Source organism: Coenobita brevimanus, chromosome 86 (genome assembly GCF_032717465.1).
Source record: "Coenobita brevimanus isolate Jiangsu-jjx chromosome 86, ASM3271746v2, whole genome shotgun sequence".
Classification (NCBI taxonomy): Eukaryota; Metazoa; Arthropoda; class Malacostraca; order Decapoda; family Coenobitidae; genus Coenobita; species Coenobita brevimanus.
In genome coordinates, this window is record NC_137039.1 from 14220324 (window position 1) to 14238330 (window position 18007).

The following is an 18007-nucleotide window of genomic DNA, read 5'->3' on the forward strand; positions in this document are numbered from 1 at the left end:
AGTCACCTTTCTTTTAGTGCTTAGGGCTTCACTGCACGTGACTAGTAATTACCAGCAAGATAGCGAACCTGGTATTGTTTTCAGTTTGTCTGTCTGTCCGTGTATCTGTTAGCACGATAACATCGCAACCGCTCAAAATATCATCACAAAATTATACAGGTGTGTAATAGGGATGAAAATGTCCTACGAGTTCGAAATTGGTGAAAGTAGGTCAAGGTCTGTGGGTCTGTTAGCATGATAATTTCGCGACCCCTCAAGATATCATTAAAAAAAACACACACACAGGTGTGCAGTAGGGATGAAAATCTCCTACGAGTTCGAAATTGGTGGTAGTAGGTCAAGGTCAAGATCATATTCCAAGCCGGGCTAGATATGTATCGGCTCACGGGTGGTGTGATTCTTCCTTACGGGGGGCCTCTTATTTACTGTAGCACCGGACACATCACAGGAAGAAAACTCGCGGCGAAAGAGTTAACCATAAATATGCAAGGATGCTCTGTAAATGAACTAGAATCGTGTAGCGTTAGCTAGTATAAAACGCTAACATATTCATCAGGTCTTTTGAGTGAATTATTATTGTGTGTATAACTAGTGTCACCTGATAACATGTAACCTATGAGTGAGGACATTTGCACCAACTTGAAAGTGCAATCACCATAAAATGAGTTCATTAGAATCTCCTTGATTTAAACTGTGGGATAACAAATTATTACTTAACGTGCAAATTCTGTGACTGAACTGGATGTTAGGAATCATGTTGACATGTTCGTAATGTGAAAGGTTGGGCTAGGTGAGGGAAGAGAATGCGGAAGGAAAGTGCTCCTGTGAGGCTAGCTTGGAGGGGATGCTCATGTGAGACTAGTTTGGTAGAGAGGTTGTAGGGCGAAACAATCGCGACAGAAGTGCCGTTGAAAAGGCTATACTTCACCCTGCCAACTCACCTACCCAACTCGAGAGGGAAAACACGTGACGGACATCACCTACGAGGAATGTTTTGAGTATCAGAGATATCTGTCTTATCAGGGAGCAGTCTTTTATCATCATGGATGGAGCAAACATCTGTTAATTGCATAGTATTTTTTCACTGGGAGTTGAAGAAACTAATAAATTATGCGTGTGCACACGGTTCCTCCAACCCCCAGCACGGTAAGGGATGGTGCTCAATGAAGCTCTTTCCACGTTCATGAGAGGAACGTTTTTACTGACTCAGAACGTAGCAAAGTCATAAAGATTATCAGCACCAACGTCATATTTCAAGGACATATTCGTTAATAAAACATTCGAAAAAACACGCTAATAAATTACGTATTGCACTTGATAATAATTATGATTTATTCAAGGATCTGTGGCTTCGGTCTCGTATTGATCCTACAGTCTTAACCCTACAAATACTTTCAGCTACGCAGTGCCCTAAATGTGAGTGACATTCTTTAATACAGCTAATCAATTGCTAATTGTGTATAACAGTTAAGATAGTATATGTCCTATGACACAGGGTGAATATCTATTATATCTACTACATAGCGTAATCATGCTCAAAACCCTCTCCAATATTTGACTACATGGCAATGACAGACGGCGGTGCGCCGACCAATCACACACTTCGATACAAACGTTACCCCTCCATTCATGCATTTCCACTACCACCAACGTGTTTACTATAGGAGTTGTTGCCAGAGGTCGCCAATTGTGTCCAGCTTCTTTCTTCCCCGACTGTACATGTAGGTAGGAGTCTTAAGAGTTCATTTACATCAGTGGTTCCCAAAGTGGGCGTTGTTTTACTGGTTGAAGATCTTGAAGATGTACAGGCATCATCATCCTACAAAGTGGAAACACATACTGTATGAATATATATATATATATATATATATATATATATGTGTGTGTGTGTGTGTGTGTGTGTGTGTGTGTGTGTGTGTGTGTGTGTGTGTGTGTGTGTGTGTGTGTGTGTGCGTGTGTTTCCACTTTATAGGATGATGATGCTTGTATAGCTTCAAGTTCTTCAACTTGTAACGCAACCGACAATACTGACTTAGCCACTACATCATCCCCTAGTCAAGACTCAGATTTGATTCCTGTTGAATAACCAGAAGTCACATTAGCACATACTGTTGCACTGAACCAAAATCAAAAAGATACAAAAGACAGTCCATCCACATCACAAACTCCAGCGACCAAGCAGTTGCTATATCTAAGTCCCCCTATGATATCAGAAGTCAACCAAAATTGCCACGCTACTCAAGCAATCAGAATAATAAGACATTTAGAAGTCCCTATTTTGATATCTTTTCTTCGTTAGAATACTCGGTCTTGCAAGATGCGTGTTACTGCTTACCATGTAGGAACTTTGCTGGAACATTTGTTCGTAAGGGAGAAGGACTAGGTAGGAGACCTTTTATTGATGTTGGAACAAGGAAGTGGAAGGATATCTGTACCCATCTCAAACAACATCAGGCATTAAGAGTTTGATAGCTTGATCTAATTTCAAGGATATTCAGTCAAGGTTCACTCAGTCTGTAGCATCTTCTCTATTTTCAGCAAGACTACAAGAAACTGAGGACAACAGGATACATGTAAAGTTACTTTGAAAAGTCACTGCATTACTGGGAAGGCAAGGCCTGTTTTTTCGTTGTCATAATGAGGGTGGTGATACATTAAATTCAGGAAATCTTGTAGAAATTCTTCACCTAATTGCTGAATCAAATCCCTCTCAAAACAAAAGTTAGATCGACGATATGGCCATTACACAAGTCCTCAATACCAGACTGAGTTGATATCAATTGTTGAAAGACACATCAAGGACACAATTTGTGCTAAAGCACAAGAAGTCAAGTACTTTTCAGTTATGGTTGATGAAAGGAAAAACTTGTCAAGAAAGGAACAAATGGCTATTCTTGTGCGGTACTTTGGTGAGAGTATTGTGAAGGAACGTGTCATTGGACCCTATCATATGGAAAATGTTGATACTGCAAATTAAACTGATTTTATATATAAGGAGACAGAGCAACCTGGTTTAATTTGGTCTGTGTGATTCAGTGTTATGATGGTAGTAGTGTAATGAATATGTGCTCTAGCGGGATTCAAGCAAGACTACGGGATAAAATTCCCCAAGTAATATACATACATTGCCATGCACACAGGGTGAATTTAGTACTGGGCGACTGTATAAAGAACACCAGTGGCCTCTCTTAATTTTTTGCAGTTATTAACACAAATTTTACATATTTATTACTAACAGTAACACAGTGAACCAACTTTTCGTAGAGGCACAGAAAGCAAAAGATCTTCAGGGTTTGACACTAGAAAGACCTACTGTAACTAGATGGTTGTACTATTATAGGTCAGTATGAAAGGTTAAGCTTCGCTATGGAAGTTTGCTATCAGTGCTTCATACAGTTCCAAAGGGTTCTGATTCAGAAGCTGCAGCAGAAGGAAATGGACTGTACAAATTTCAGGTTCGTAATGGATCTACATATCATTGAATAGGTCCTTAGAGATACCAGAAGTTTGTCGGATCAGCTTCAACCAAAGGAAGCCTAACTTTCTGAAGCTTGCTCTCTCATATAGTCAACTATTAAAGAACTGCAGGTCTTGAGAACGGACGAGGCTTTCTCTGATATTTTTGACAAAGCTAAAGATTTTGCTTCAATATATGAGGCTGATATCAACTTGGAAAATTCAGATCAGTTGAGCAGACCTAAGAGAATTCAAAAGGTATCATCAAGACCAAAGAGCTTCTTAACTGATTCAGCTCTAGGGAGAAATGAGGTGAGTACTTGTATTGCTCGAAAGACTGAAACCAAAAGAACCTGTTTTGATATATTGGACTGATTTCACTCAGAGTTTGATATGCGCTTCACACAAAACATGCCCCTAATAGAAGCAATGAATGCACTTCACTGCCGTTCCAGAGGCTTTCTAGAATATGAGAAGATTTCGATTAGAGTACAGTCTTACAAATATATATACATAGATGAAATTCTTCTAGTTTCCCAAAATCTCTTGCAAAAAGATATTTTCTAAGTAAGAGTGACATGCCAAAGAATCTGTTTGAATTATATGAACTAAAACCATTCGATTGTGCGTATTCAGAAATAGTGAAAATTGTCAAAATTCTTATCACCCATCCAGTAACTGCAGGCAATGAACGACATTTTTCAGTACTTAGCTCAGTCAAGACATATAACGGCTTTTTTCAGTACCTAGCTCAGTCAAGACATACCTATGAACCTCAATGAGAAATGATCGCTTAAGTGACTTGCTACGTATGGCCTCAGAAAAGGAAATTGTTAAAAATCTTAACTTTAACACCCTGGTTGATAACTTTGCAAAGCAGAGATCACGGAGATATCCGCTATTGCAGTAGTTTATTCATTTTTATCCAATAAATATACGTAGTTTAGTTTTCAATTTCCTCCAATGAATTATGAAATTAATATATTCTTCTTACCTGAGCCTCTTCCAAATTTAAACACCATCATTTTATTTCTCCCACCTTTTAGTGTAAAACTTACTTTTTCACATTACTTTATATGGTTCATGGTATTTTAGGGGCTAGCAAGCTAAAAGCTTTTCATTTTTAGTTCGATTACAAGTTGACATCTTTTCATTCTCAATTTTATAGTCATTATCTTATCATTAGGCTATAAGAATGAAGTCAGTTTAAGCTTTCACCAGTACAAATATTTAATTGCTATTTGGTCATTAGCATATAATGCAATGATATGTACTTTACCATGCACTTTAAATTACATATTCAACTTCATACAGACATACTGCCAGTGCTAGAATATCCATATGTGTGTGTCAGGAAGTAATTGGTTTAACAGATAACTATATACAGTAGATACAATTATTTACTGCCTTAATTCCCTAAATATAGCTTCCCATGTGGCTTCAAAATGCTCGCTCGCCACCCCACCCATGTGGGGAGGTGGGAGTAGGGGGGCCTCCCAAATAGCATATGCCCCCCCTCAAGGGAAATTGAAATGATGCCCCTGGCTGCAGTTGATTGTGCTCCCCATGCTACTTTTAACAGGTGCAAAGGAGTGATTTTTTCCCATGACCTCCTTCGATACGCAGAGGCGTGGCTGTTGAAGGAGCTGGGTTCTTATGGTGTGATATGTGTTGTTGAGTGACTACAGAAAAAAATTGATAGTGTCCTGACTCCAAGTCCAACCCTCTTCTTGACTTTTGACAGGTTAACCCTATCTACCTCTGTGAAGCTGGCTTGGCTGTCACTTCCGGTGAAGCCATATGTGCCCACCCCAAGGTGATGTTTCCATCGTCAGGAGTATGGACGTGTTAGCAAATTTTGACGCCGTGCACAGGCTGGCCTTCGTGGTGTCTGTGTGTCCTGTGGAGGACCAAGCCATACCAGTGATTGTAAAGGACTCCTTAAATGCTATCACTGTGGAAGTCCTCATGCACGTGAGAGGGTTTCATTTTCGGAAACAAAAAGGAGAGCTCAGACTCTCTTCTCTCAGCCCGGGGCTACTTATGCTTCTGTCCTTTCTGGATCGTCAGTGCATCACCATGTATCTCAGAGGCAGCCTCGAACCTTTCTAGTACCCACTCCTTCAACTCATGATTTGCAGGATGCTGTCCCCATGATTAGTACTGATTGTGAGAATGATGTTTGCCCAACCACTGCTCCAACCGTTTCTGCCCCCACTGCGGTGGCTGACGGCTTGCACACTTCTGTGGTGGTGGCAGCTGTCCACGTTGACCGGATTCGCTCTCCTGTCTTACCCAGTGTGACCGAGGCTCCATCTGTACCTGGCAAACGTCACCGTTGTTCGTCAGAGTCCTCTGAGCATGAAGACCGGCCACCTAAGGTCTCTGTTATCGACCCTTGTGTCAACCCCTCTCCTGTTCCCTCTGCCCCGCAGGCTGAGGAATCTAGCCAGGTGACAGCTGAAGCTGATGGTTCACCGCTGGTCCAATCCTCACCTGGGGATGTTGTTGGACAACTTGCTGGTGTTTCAGATCTACAGCATAGGATGTCCTTCTCAAATGTTTCGAGTCCTGTGGACTCTACTTCCACTTCTGGGGCTTCTGGTGGGAGCATTGGCCGTCCTACACCTCCACAGACAGCCTCCAAGCCACCTCCAAACAAACTGGTATGCCCACTCCAAGAAGGAGAGTAGTAAAACTTACTTCCTCAGCCTCTCGTTTACTAACGGATGTTCGACAGAGGGTGTGGGTTTCTGGTGGTGGGGAGGCTCCTCTCAAGGGCTGTCATAGGCATCAATCCAAACCCGCTCGCTTGTCAGGTGTTCAGTCCCGCATTTAATCATCATTCCTCCATTATGGGTTCCATCATCCAGTGGACCTGTCAAGGTTTACGTGCCAACTATGAGGAACTGTCATCTGGTTTCTCAGTTTACTCCTTTGTCCATGTGCATCCAGGAGACCATGGTAGGTGATACTGTTCCTTCCGGTCCTTCTGGCTACCATGCCTTTTATTCTGATCCTGTGCTGGGCCAAGGTCATCATGGAGGTGCTGCGATCTTCCTTCGCAAGGATGTTCCATACAATCATCTGGACATCTCCACTCCCTTGCAGGCTGTCGCTGTCTGGATGTTTTTACGTCAGCAGTATACAGTTTGCAATCTTTATCTTCCTCCTAGTGCTACTGTTGAAAGAGTGGATCTGGAACGCCTTGTTCATGACCTGCCTTCTCCCTTTCTGTTACTAGGAGATATGAATGGTCACCATCCGCAATGGGGAATCAGTGAGGCCAACCCTCGGGGTGTAATGCTGGCCTCTTTAGTGGAAGATGAGGAGTTAGGCAGTTCAGTGCCAATAAAATGACTTATTTCCATAGTCAGACTGGAACTTTTACTGCCATTGATTTGTCTTTATGCTCAGCTGATGCTGTTTTAGATTTTACCTGGGATGTGTTGCCAGACCTGTATGGCAGCGACCATTATCCATTATTTTTAACTGCTAGTGCTGGTGGACCTCAGCCACGTCTTCCTCGCTGGCTTCTGGATAAGGCTGACTGGCCACATTTCAAGGATTTAAGTTCCATTTCCCCTTCTGTCAACGAGTTTGGCTGTCTTACTGAGGCTGTGTCATATTTCAATACTGTGTTGCACTCAGCAGCCCTTTTATCTATTCCAAAAACTAAGGGTCAGTTTCCTTCACGTCAGGTGCCTTGGTGGAACTCTGAGTGCAGTTCTGCAGTGACAGCCAAACTAGTCGCCTTCTCTCGTCTTCATCGTCACAGTGAGGATCATCAGTATATGGTGGCGCATCAGAGGGCACGAGTTCATATGAGGCGAGTTTTAAAGGAGGCCAGGCATTCATCCTGGAAGGGTTATGTTTCTTCCATCAATTCGAGGACTTCCATCACCCAGGTGTGGAACCGGGTTAGGAAAATTTCAGGAAAATTTACTGTTCCCTCCCTTCCTGTTTTATCTGCAGCAGGTGGAACTGTGGCTGATCCATTTGCTGTTGCAGAGTTCCTTGCTGATCATTTTGCCAGTGTGTCAAAGAAGGACGCAGATACGCCTTCGGCTTGCCATCATCGGCGCCTAGAGTCTCGTGGTCTCAGTTTTGCCTCTGCTGGAGGAGAGCCTTACAATGTTCCATTTTCAATTTCTGAACTCCATGTGGCTTTGTCGCAGTGCCATGATTCCTCTCCTAGTTATGATGTTATTCCTTATGCCTTTTTACACCAACTGTCTGATGAGTCTGTTGTTTTTGCTTTCACTGTTTAATAAGATCTGGTGTTCTAGGAAGTTACTGGCTTGTTGGGGTGTTGCCGTAGTTTTCCCCATCCCCAAACCAGGAAAGGACCACCTACAGGCGACGAATTATCGGCCTATTTCTTTGACATCTTGTATATGTAAAGTTTTGGAAAAGATGGTCAATGCTAGGCATGTGTGGTTTTTAGAGAGAGGTGACTTCTTATCCCCTGCCCAGCATGGTTTTCAAAAAATGCGATCTACCTCTGATGCACTACAGTCCTTGGAATCTTCTGTCACTGAGGCTTTCTCCACTAACCAACACCAGGTCACGGTCTTCTTCGATCTGGAGAGGGCATATGACACTGCCTGACGTCATGTTATTTTACTCACTTTTCATGAATTTGGTAATAGTGGAAGCTTGCCTACTTTTATTCAACAGTTTTCATCTAACTGAATTTTAAGGGTGCGAGTGGGAGGGATGCTTTCTACTGCCCAAGCACTAGAAGATGGAGTACCACAGGGGAGTATCCTCAGTGTTACTCTGCTGTAGCCATTAACAATGTCATTAGTGTCTTTCCTGACGGTGTACGAGGATCACTATATGTTGATGACCTCTTGATTTCCTTCACCACGTCTAGAATGTCTCTGATAGAGAAGAAATTGCAGCTGGCTATCAATCGAATTTCTGACTGGGCGGAAACTCGCAGTTTCCATTTTGCTTCAACAAAGACAGTGGCTATGCATTTTTGTCATCTTCGAGGGGCTCACCCAGACCCTGACTTATATCTCTATGGTAGGAGAATATCCTGTGTGGAAGAGACAAAGTTTCTGGGTCTTCTGTTTGATCGACGACTAACCTGGGTTCCTCATCTTCGTTCTGTTAAGGCGGCTTGTCTTAAAGCTTTGAATCTTTTGAGGGTCTTAGCTCATACCTCTTGGGGTGCTGACCGTCAGACCCTTCTTCTCTTGCATAGTTCTCTTATTCTTCCTAAACTTGAATATGGGTGTGAGGTCTACTCCTTTGCAACAGATGCCCATCTCCGGCTGTTAAAGTCTGTGCATTATGCTGGTGTGTGTCTGGCAACCAGGGCATTCAGATCATCCCCGATTCCAAGTTCGTTGGTGGATGCTGGTGTACTCTCCTTGGATTTGTGATGCCAGTTGCTAATGATGAGGTGTTGGTATCGTCTTCACCGCATTCCAGACTCGGTATCTTGTGCTCCCAGGATTCCTGATCTTCTGTTTTTGACACCCGTCTTAATTTCCCAAAGCCATTTGGTTACAGAGTCCAGTTTGCTATGTTATCCCTCTCTGTTCCAACTCCCGAGACTGGCAATTTGTCCACATCAGATCCCAAGGGTGGGTTCTTGGCTGCTCTCTCGCGTGACATTCTGTAGGTCCGTTGTTGAAAAAAAGGGTTCACTTCCCTCTCAGGTGTCCCTCTCGCTCTTTTTAGAACATGCTTCCATTCATGAGGGTTCCGTCCCCATCTATACTGACGGGTCTAAGACTGATACTGGAGTAGGATTTGGTGTTGTCTTCCCTTCCTTTAGTAGGGGCAGTAGCCTTCCTGGCATTACTTCAGTGTAAACGGCGGAACTGATTGCAATTTTATATGCTCTTAAAATCATTTTTACTCTCCCCCAATCCGTTTTTGTTATTTTTCGTGACTCACGTAGTGTTTTGTCTGCATTGGAGTCTTTTAATGCATCCCATCCATTGATTTTATCAATTTTTGAGTGGCTGTTTCTTCTTGGCCATCGTATAGACTTCTGTTGGGTTCCTGCACATGTTGCTGTGGTGGGCAACGAGAGGGCAGATACTCTAGCTAAAGCTGCATCTTCTCAACAGCCCCCAACCGACTACCCACTTCCTGCATCTGATATAACACCTTACTTGTGGTACGCAATTCATATGTGTTGGCAGAACACTGGGATGGTGTTTCTCACAATAAACTAAAAGAAATCTTTCAGAGAGTAGTTGTGCCAAGGGTTCTTCCCTCTATGTCTCGGCGATTGGAGGTGGCTCTTACCAGGCTTCACACTGGGCATTCTCGGCTTACACATGGGTTCCTCATGTGTGGTGATACTCAACCGTACTGTGATGACTGCCTTGTTCCCCTTACTATCCGTCACTTGCTGGTCGAGTGTCCGAGTCTGGGGGACCTACGTCAGAGTTTCCTCTATAGGCATGAGGGGGCAGATGGTGCCTATTGTTTGTCCTCGATGCTTGGTGAAGCCCTAGCGATTTTACTAATGTTTTTAGTTTTCTTCAGGAGGCGGGCCTCTTTCCACTTTTATAAGTAATTGATATTTTATAAACTATTGTTTTATTATTTTCAGTATTTTATTCCTACTATCAGATACTAACTTTATTTTGAATATGCACTTTTTATTATGCTGTGACTTTTACTTTGTCGTCCGGTGGCATATGACCCTGGCAGTTGCGCCGCCAGATTTTAATTATTTGCATCAATCAATCAATCAACTGCACGGGCCAATTACACTTGGTTCACAGACTACACACACACCCAAAGCCACTCCAATATTGCTGTCACACTTACAAGCACTTTTCACCTTACAGACTGTACAATCTCAACCAGATCGGATCTTGAATTTGGCTCTCTCTTGAATTTTGTTTTTCTCTTGGAGGGAACGATTATTGCGGGCTTGTGGCCTATCGTTCCTTCTTCCTAGCATAAAAAAAAAAAGACAGCCTAAGCCACTTGATAGAGATACATAGGCTGTATTGGTTGGGATAGGCCGATCCTGCAGTGGGCACACGAACGCCTGATGATGATGATGATAAACTCGTGTGTATATATAAATATATATATATATATATATATATATATATATATATATATATATATATATATATATATATATATATATATATATATAAATCTATCTATGTATCTATATAAATCTATCTATCTATCTATCTATATATATATATATATATATATATATATATATATATATATATATATATATATATAAATCTATGTATGTATATATATATATATATATATATATATATATATATAAATCTATGTATATATATATATATATATATATATATATATATATATATATATATATATATATATATAAATCTATATATATATAAATCTATCTATCTATCTATATATATATGTATATATATATATATATATATATATATATATATATATATATATATATATATATATATGTATATATATATATATATATATATATATATATATATGTATATATATATATATATATATATATATATATATATATATATATGATATATATATATATATATATATATATATATATATATATATATATATATATATATATATATATATATATATATTGTTACATAGCCTATGATTTCATCATCCTTTGTGTAATTCTAACGTACAGCATGCTGTATGTTTGATCACGAGCGTGTTCTACCTCACTCCCCCCCCTCCTCCCTTATAATAGAGTAAGTCGCTCTTTCTGTTGTTCAGAGCAGGATTGTCAACTCTTTGTCCCCATGGCTTCATTTGCGCGTCCTTCTTAAAAGTTGTATCAAGCTCTGCCGGCCCCTATATAATGAGCTCAGTCTTTGCATTATTGCCACTTAGATCTACTCCTCATTTTGCTCACATCTCTGTCCTCCCCTGTACAGTTGTTATTATTGTGAGTGCTCAGGAAGTCTCCAGCCATCTAACTGCTGTGTAATTTGAGTATGAGTGTTATTACATTTTGTTCTTGTACTGTATAGCATAAGGTGTTAATCTGTAGGCCTAGTGAGGTTTTTGTAATTCATGTAAGGTTCTTATTGTCAGCCATCATTAATAATAGTTTGTATTTGTAATAATTTATCTTGCTTTAACTGAGCATTACCCAGTGTATTCTCATTTATTAGGGCTGACTTAGATAAATTTACTCTTGCTAATTTCGTGTTAATAGAGGCTATTGCAGTTAACCATATATTTAACTTGTTTTTTGCCATTACATTATCCTTATGAGTCCTGAATGTTTTGTTGTTAGTTTGAGCATTAAACTTTAACTTGTAATTTTACGTAACTCTTTTGTTTTGAACCTGGAACTTTTCGGGACAGTAGTGATTTTTAGTATTCTTACTTAAAGTGTACATTATCTTTCTCTGTTCCGTAACATAAATTTGGCGACCTCATATCAGGATATTCAGGATATTATCATAAGGATATTGCTCGATATTTTGTGACTGTGATTTATTAATGATGTCTACTATAACTACGCTTGATGAAGCCAAAGATTTTTTGTCTAATGTGCAAACAGTGTGTGATGTAGAAAACAGAACAAAGAATGAACTTAAGCTTGTTGCTCAACAATTGGGAATTGCAGTTCACTCTCATCATTCTAAAGATCAAATTGTTGGCATGATTAATAAAAGCTTGTTTAATGAAACTCCTCCAAATGAGCAAACGCAGATTGAAATAGCTAAGTTACAGCTAGCCCTGCAGGAGGCTCGTGTGAAGGAAGCTGAGTTTCAAGCACGTGCTAAGGAGGCTGAGTCTCAGGCTAAGGAGGCGGAGTCTCATGCTAAGGAGGCTGAGTTTCAGGCTCGTACTAAGGAGGCTGAGGCACAAGTTGAAATTGCTAGGATTCAGGCAGACCATGAGTATCGCATGAAACAAGGTGGAACTGGATCATCTAGCTCTGATGATTTTGATGTGGCTAAAAATGTTAAACTTGTCCCCCCTTTTAATGAATCTGATTTAACAAAGTATTTTCAGTTGTTTGAGAGGGTAGCTACAGGTTTTAATTGGCCCAAAAAGTATTGGCCAGTAATCCTTCAAACTGTTCTCACCGGTAAAGCTCAAGTAACTTATGCATCTTTGCCTCAGGATCAATCTGATAATTATGATGTAGTTAAGAGCTTGATTCTTAAGGCCTATGAGCTTGTTCCTGAAGCCTATAGAGTAAAATTTAGGACAACTTACAAGCAAGATAAGCAATCCCATGTTGAGTATGCAAAAATCAAAGAAGATCTGTTAGAGCAGTGGTTAAATTCTAAGAATGTGGATTCTGATTTTGGTAAATTTAAGCAGATGATTTTGCTGGAGGACTTCAAGAGGTGTATTTATAAAGATGTAAGCCTATATCTTGATGAGAAAAGAATAGATAATTTGTCTGATGCTGCAGTTTTAGCTGATGAATATGTTCTCACTCACAAGAGATATTCTAAAGAAAAAGGGAAAGCTGAGAGTAAGTACGTTGCCTCTACTCAGAGTACAGGTAACAGGAAAGAAAATAAAGATGATGTTTCTCAGGAAGTAAATACCAGCTCCACCTCTAGATTTCAGAAAAGTAAATGTACTTATTGTAGTAATCTTGGTCATACTACGGAGAAATGTTTCAGGAGACAGCGTGATGTGAACAAAAAGGAGTCTTTAAATATTCAGTCAATTGGTCTACTGTCCACCCTTGAGAGTTCCCAGAATTCTTTAACCCGCCCCATCCCGACCAGTTTTCCACCACTGACTCCTCCCAATCCCGACCATTTTAGGAAAAAATTTTTTTTGGCTCAAACCTTCGCTTTTGGTGAGAAACATCGAAAATTCATAGAGAAATCGCTCACCTGAGGTTTAAAATACTCATTATAGATAGGAGAGCCTCCTTACGTTACTGGGTTTTCTATCAGGCTGGCACCAAAGAAAACGAGTTCTATGGGAGGATAACTATTTCACACCACTCATAAACGGTATTTATTTATTTACTGTTACGAATTTATATGTAGTACAAGAGTATATTGGTTTTCAAGCAGTAATATAGGCATTATAAGCATTGTTTCACTCACTAATACCTGACCTTTTTTTGCCACATTACCTGATCATCATTTCTAACTGTTTCTTCCTCTAATGCTATGTAAAGTTTGTCCTCCACATTGTCATTGATTGGGGAATCACTCTGGGCCTGAATTTCGTACCGTGGCATGACATGGCTATACTGGCCAGGTCACTGATAACAGGTGAATTGCTGAGACAATGGCATGCAGGGGGGGGGGAGGAGGTCATGCTGGGTAAGGCATTGTCTCTGCCTGGCATCTTGTTGAGGAAGGTGTCACGTGTATACGTACCAAAAATGACTCGCGAAAATTGAAAATTGTGCAAATTAGGGACCTTGCATTTTTTTCGCGTTTATGTACGTTGATGGGATTGGCAGTGACAAAACGTGTGGACGTAAAAGAACGTCGACGGGACGCCGCGGGTTAACCGAGTTAACTGAACCTGCTTTGAGGGGTAACTTAAATTCTCATGATGGAGCTCCTCTTTCGAGCAGTAACGTGGGTGACACTCTCAAGAGTTCATGTGCTAGTTTCCTGTCTGATGGTTTTGTCAGTCCTCTGGACAGTAATGACAGGAAATCAGTTAAAATATATCGTGATACAGGTGCTTGCCAATCCCTTATGCTAACCAGTGTTCTAGGCTCTAATGTTAATTCTTCTGATGAAACTGTAATCTTACAAGGTATAGGGAATAATTACTTCTCTGTCCCTCTGTGCAGAGTGAATTTAGAGTCCGGTTTTGTTAATGGTTCCGTTATGGTTGGGTTGGTTGAGACACTCACAATGCCAGGTGTAACTTTCTTACTTGGAAATGATATTGGTGGAAGTCAAGTGTGTCCAGCTCCTCAGTTGTCTAGTGAGCCGGTGGCTGCGACCCAGGATTGTGATGTCCCTGATGTGTTCCCTGCATGTGCTGTCACTTGGGCTAAGTCTAAAGTTACTGGTGATTTAGAGGATAATGATGATGATGATGTTATCCTAGCTGACACTTTTCTTGCTGATTTGGACCGCTCACCAGATGAGGCAGTACCCCGTAGTGTTGATAATTTGTCTCATCAAGAGTTGGTTGAGTTGCAGGTTGCTGACCCTGAGTTGAAAGGTCTAGCTAACTCTGCTTGCAGTGAGGAAGAGTCAGCCGGTGCTTCTACTTGTTATTATATAAAGTCAGGAGTACTTATGAGGAAGTGGAGACCCCCAGCAGCATCAGCCAACTGTGAATGGGAGGTTGTACATCAAGTTGTCATCCCTCGTGTTTGTAGGCAGGATATCATTAGAGTGGCTCATGATTCCAGTTTGGCAGGACACCTTGGAGTGAGGAAGACTGTGGCACGCATTTTGAAACACTTCTACTGGCCAGGTATCTTCAGGGATGTTTCCTGGTATTGTAAGTCTTGTCACACCTGTCAAGTTGTGGGGAAGTGTAATCAGAACGAAAAGGTTGCACCTCTAGTTCCCATTCCTCCTTTTGAGGCGCCTTTCACCCGTGTGTTGGTGGATATTGTGGGCCCTCTTCCTAAGACTTCTTCAGGATTTTCTTATGTGTTGACCCTGATTGATATGGCTACTCGTTATCCTGAAGCCATTCCACTTAGAAATATCTCAGCAAAGAACGTGGTTAAGGAAATGCTAGGGTTCTTCACAAAGTTTGGTCTGCCCAAGGAGGTACGGTCAGACTGGGGAAGTAATTTCATGTCAAATGTTTTCAAGCAGTCTCTGAAAGAGTTGGGCATCACCCAGATCACGTCTTCAGCTTACCATCCCCAGACCCAAGGAGCGTTGGAGAGATATCATCAAACACTCAAATCGATGCTCAAGAAATACTGTTTGGAACATCAGAAAGACTGGGATAAAGGTCTTCCATTCGTTGTGTTTGCCGCAAGAGAATCTCCAAATGAATCACTGGGCTTCTCACCTTTTGAACTACTGTTTGGCCATGAAGTAAGAGGACCCCTTAAGCTACTCAAGGAATGCTGGCTGTCGGAGGAAGATGACGTCAACCTGCTGGAGTATGTGATGAAGTTCAAAGAATGGCTGTCCACTGCTTTACAGCTGGCAAGAGAGAATTTAGGAGCTGCTCAGAAGAAGATGAAGACTCTGGTATGATAAGAAGTCCAGGTTACGCCAGTTTCAGCCAGGAGATCAGGTTTTGATTCTGCTACCGGTTCATGGGCAACCTCTTCAAGCCAAGTTTAGTGGCCCTTATTTCGTGGAGAAGAAACTCAGTGATGTCAACTATGTCATCGCCACACCGGATTGTAGAAAGAACAAGCAACTTTGTCACATCAACATGCTAAAGTTATATCACAGGCGGGACGAAAATAATCCAGTCTGCACTGTAGCTGTTCCACCCGAGTCTGCAAGTGAAGCTCTCCCATGCAGTATGAGCCTGAGTGATAGTTTGGGGAAGAATCCTGATATCATGAATGATCTCCAGACTAAGCTTTCTCATCCACCTCCAGAGGAAAGGCAGGAGTTTTCGGCATTACTGCAGGAGTACCCGCAAGTGTTTCGTGCCACTCCAGGAAGAACCACTGTGTTGATGCATGATGTCGATGTTGGAGACGCAAAGCCAATTAAACTGCCACCTTACCGTGTGAACCCAGTGAAAGTTCCTCTCATCCAGAAGGAGCTTGGCTACCTGTTGGACCACAAGATGATTGAGCCCTGTCAGAGCGAGTGGAGTTTTCCTGTCACTCTAGTCCCTAAGCCAGGTGGGTCACAACAACTTTGCATTGACTACAGACGTGTTAATCAGATAACCAAAACAGACACTTACCCTCTCCCTCGCGTGGAAGATTGCATAGAGAAGATCGGAAAGGCTAGGTACATAAGTAAGTTTGATTTGTTAAAGGGATACTGGCAAGTACCTATGACTGAACGTGCTAGGGAGATCTCATGTTTTGTAACACTAGGAAAGACTTTTGCATGTTCTGTAATGCCATATGGTATGAAGAATGCACCAGCCACATTTCAGAAGCTCATGAATGTTGTAACAGAGGGTTTGGCAGGGTGTGTTGTTTATATTGATGATGTATTAATCTTCAGTGACAACTGGAATGATCACTTATGCCATGTCAGTAAATTTCTTGAGCGTTTGGTTCAGGCTAATCTTGTAGCTAATTTATCAAAGCGTGAGTTTGGTCAAGCTAGTGTTCAGTACCTTGGGTACGTAATTGGTGATGGACATGTTGCACCACCAGGAGCTAAGGTTCAGGTTATAAGTGATCTTCCCAGACCTAAAAGTAGGAAAGAGCTAAAAAGATTTTTGGGAATGGTAGGTTATTACAGGAGATTTGTTCTTAACTTTTCAATTCTTGTATCACCACTTACAGACCTACTGAAAAAGGGAGTTAAATTTGTCTGGACCGATAATTGTGAATCCTCTTTCAACAAACTTAAAGCTATCCTATTAAGTCAGCCAGTGCTCGCTACTCCAAATTTTGCTAAGCCTTTTAAGATGGCTGTTGACGCAAGTGATACAGGAGCTGGGGCTGTTTTGCTGCAAGAGGATGATCAGGGTATTGAACACCCTGTATCTTATTACAGTAAGAAGTTCACTCCACCTCAAAAGAACTACTCAACTATTGAGAAAGAGCTTTTGACCTTGATTTTGGGTTTACAGCATTTTTCATTTTATTTGTGTTCTGGTTTTGACCCCATAGTCATTTATACCGATCATAACCCACTGAAATTCCTTAGTAAGTTTAAAGATAAAAATCAGAGATTGACAAGATGGAGTCTACTTCTTCAGGAGTATTCATTAGACATTCAAGATGTCAAGGGGAAAGAAAATGTTATTGCAGATTGCTTATCTAGACTTTAGACAGATTGTTTTAGAGTAATAAGAAATTTCCTTAGTAGATTTCTTTTTCTTTGTGGGGAGGTGTTACATAGCCTATGATTTCATCATCCTTTGTGTAATTCTAACGAACAGCATGCTGCATGTTTGATCACGAGCGTGTTCTACCTCACTCCCCCCCCCCTCCTCCCGTATAGTAGAGTAAGTCGCTTTTTCTATTGTTCAGAGCAGGATTGTCAACTCTTTGTCCCCATGGCTTCATTTGCGCATCCTTCTTACAAGTTGTATCAAGCTCTGCCGGCCCCTATATAATGAGCTCAGTCTTTGCATTATTGCCACTTAGATCTACTCCTCATTTTGCTCACATCTCTGTCCTCCCCTGTACAGTTGTTATTATTGTGAGTGCTCAGGAAGTCTCCAGCCATCTAACTGCTGTGTAATTTGAGTATGAGTGTTATTACATTTTGTTCTTGTACTGTATAGCATAAGGTGTTAATCTGTAGGCCTAGTGAGGTTTTTGTAATTCATGTAAGGTTCTTATTGTCAGCCATCATTAATAATAGTTTGTATTTGTAATAATTTATCTTGCTTTAACTGAGCATTACCCAGTGTATTCTCATTTATCAGGGCTGACTTAGATAAATTTACTCTTGCTAATTTCGTGTTAATAGAGGCTATTGCAGTTAACCATATATTT